This window comes from Diprion similis, chromosome 7 (assembly GCF_021155765.1).
Source record: "Diprion similis isolate iyDipSimi1 chromosome 7, iyDipSimi1.1, whole genome shotgun sequence".
Taxonomy (NCBI): Eukaryota; Metazoa; Arthropoda; class Insecta; order Hymenoptera; family Diprionidae; genus Diprion; species Diprion similis.
The window spans coordinates 11,044,316-11,046,815 of record NC_060111.1 but is presented as its reverse complement, the minus strand read 5'-3'; the positions used below and the strand labels follow the sequence as shown (position 1 = coordinate 11,046,815).

Below are 2,500 nucleotides of genomic sequence, written 5' to 3'. Positions count from 1 at the left end.
TTGGCTTTGTGTGGGTACACTCCCCAAGTATATGCCCCAGGGTCTCTGGCTTGTTCCTGCATCGTCTGCAGGTCACCTCAATGTTTTTGTGCGCCCTGGCCATTGCGACTTTAGTGCCGTATGTGTTCGTACGCAATTTTATCGCGTCCACAAAGCGTGATGCACTTAGAATTTCGGGGTGCGATAGCCACTTATTCCCGATTTTGTCACCCCTGAAGTCGTCAACTCCATGTCCTTGTGAGGTCTTCATAGCCCACATTTTACTTTCAGCCTTTTTGGCCTTTATCTTGGCTGTCTCAACCTCCTCAAGGCTTACTGGCCATTGAAGACCCAAACTATTGGCGGCATCGGTCATTTTGCGCCCATTTCTTTCCGCCACAGCTCTTACTAAGGCGTCTTCAGAGAGTCTCATATTGACTCCACTCTTAACTATAGCATGCGTGATGATGCGTTCAAATCTTGGCAGGCCTAAGCCTCCGTCTTTGCGAGCCGTGTAAAAGAAGCCTGTGGCGGTCGATACCTGCAGGTGAAGGATTTCTTTAACCTGTTGACGGATCTCACTATCCAAAAGCTTAAGGGTGCCTTTGCACGCCATTTGAGCTGTCAGTTCGAAGATGTATCGTGGAAAAATGTACACTCGTAGCAGGTCAATTTTCTGCCACGGTTTAAGGTACATTCGTCTGACGTTCTTTATCGTGTCCGTCACCGTTTTCACCTCAAAACCTTTCAGTAGTCCCCTCCACGGACTAAATTTCGCACCGAGGTATTTGACCATCTCACCCGGGTCAACTCCTGCAATAACCTCGTCACTAGCGCTCAGTGTCGGGTCTTTAGTGTACCACGATTTGCGCGTGGATACTATCTCGAAGGCTTGACACTTTGGGGCCGATAAATGCATGCCCATTCTGAGTAGCTCTTCGAATACTACGTTTATTTGTTTCTGGGCCTCCTGTCGGTCCTTGCCGATCAGTGCCAAATCATCTGCGAAAGCCAGTACCGTAAGGTTCTGTTCGCCCATCTGGATACCCTGGGTAGTTCCCTCTAGCTTCCTTAGGACTCTATCCAACACCAGGTTGAAAAGCAGAGGTGATAAGGGATCACCTTGTTTGACTCCCCTCCGGAGTTTGATATCCAGGGATGCATTTCCCGCCACCTTGATCTTGGTGGTACAATTTTCGTACATCTTGTCAACTAAGTTGACCAGTGTTTTCGGGACCCTTTGTGTGACCAGACTTTCATGAATGGCCCAGTGTGGTACTGTGTCGAATGCCTTCGCAATGTCAACTATGACGACTGTTCCACCCGACACCGCCTTCATATGCTCAAGTGCCTCATTGAGCAGCTGTATATTTTGGCGACACCCGTCCTCTCTAGTGAAGCCTTTTTGTCTTGGGCATAACTGAACTATCTCTCGTAGTTTACTGTCCAGTATGCCAGTGAAGATTCTGACCAATAACGAACTGATCGTAATTGGCCTCCAGTTTTTAACGCTGGTTTGATCCTTCCCTGGCTTGGGTATCAACGTTGTTCTGTTGATGCCCCAAGACTCCGGGAATATCTCTTCCACTATCATAATATTATACAGTACAGCCAGCATCTCTGCGGTGCCTGTCTTGGAAAGGTGCCCTTTCCTGATCATATCTGGCCCAGCTGCCGATCGGTTGTTCACCCGTTTTATTTTCGCTTTGATCTCAGCGATCGTAATAGGGCGAATGGTCTCACCCATCTGTCTAGGTGTATACCCAGATAAAGTAGGGATTGCTGGGCCAGGTGTACCCCACAGCTCTTCATATACTGGCCGTACTTCCGCCATGATCGGTGGCTCGTTTCTTTTAATGAGATCCCCCAGGTCACCCATTACGGCTGCTGTCGCAAGCCTTTGGGGGCATTTATCAAACAAGGCTTGGCATTTCGCGTAGCCGAGTTTTTTCTTTTGGCTGTAATTTAGGGGACCCGGGTTTCGTTTCTCTTTTCTCCCTTGTTCAGGCCTCCTGCTCAGGCTCCTTTCATTGACCTGCTGTATGGGTTTATCGCTTCGCCCTATCAGCACTGTCGTCAAATTTGCCACACCTGTTTCGATCAATGCCCTGATGCTGGTTGTCTCATGGGCCTGATTCAGTGCCGCCTGCTTGAGCCGTTCCGCCTGCTCCTTGAGTGGTCCATCCGGCAATTTTATCGAGCTAATATATGCTCTAAAGGCTTCCTTCCACTCATTGGTTTCGGGAGCCTCCCCAATTGCTCTTTGGGTTAGTGAATCTTCATGTTCACTTACATTGTCGCTTTGCTCACTGGCAAGCTGATCTGCGGCCCTTTCTTCCTCCCCATCTGATCCTTCACTTGGGTCGGACTGCAGCCGTCTCCTTGCAGCATTGGCTAAATCGCAACGCTTCGAGCTGATTTGCTTTGCCGTTTTGCCTGGGAAGTGGGGTTGCATCATTTTGTTAATGAGGCGCTCCCCTCTGAACCTTTGCTCAAGGATGGTCAGCAGCTTGACCTCATC

At 49.3% G+C, this 2,500-nt stretch overlaps 1 pseudogene; it reads right to left on the bottom strand.

Moving 5' to 3' along the window:
- The window catches only part of LOC124408407, an 8,886-nt pseudogene that overhangs the window by 2,261 nt on the left and 4,125 nt on the right, over positions 1 to 2,500 (bottom strand).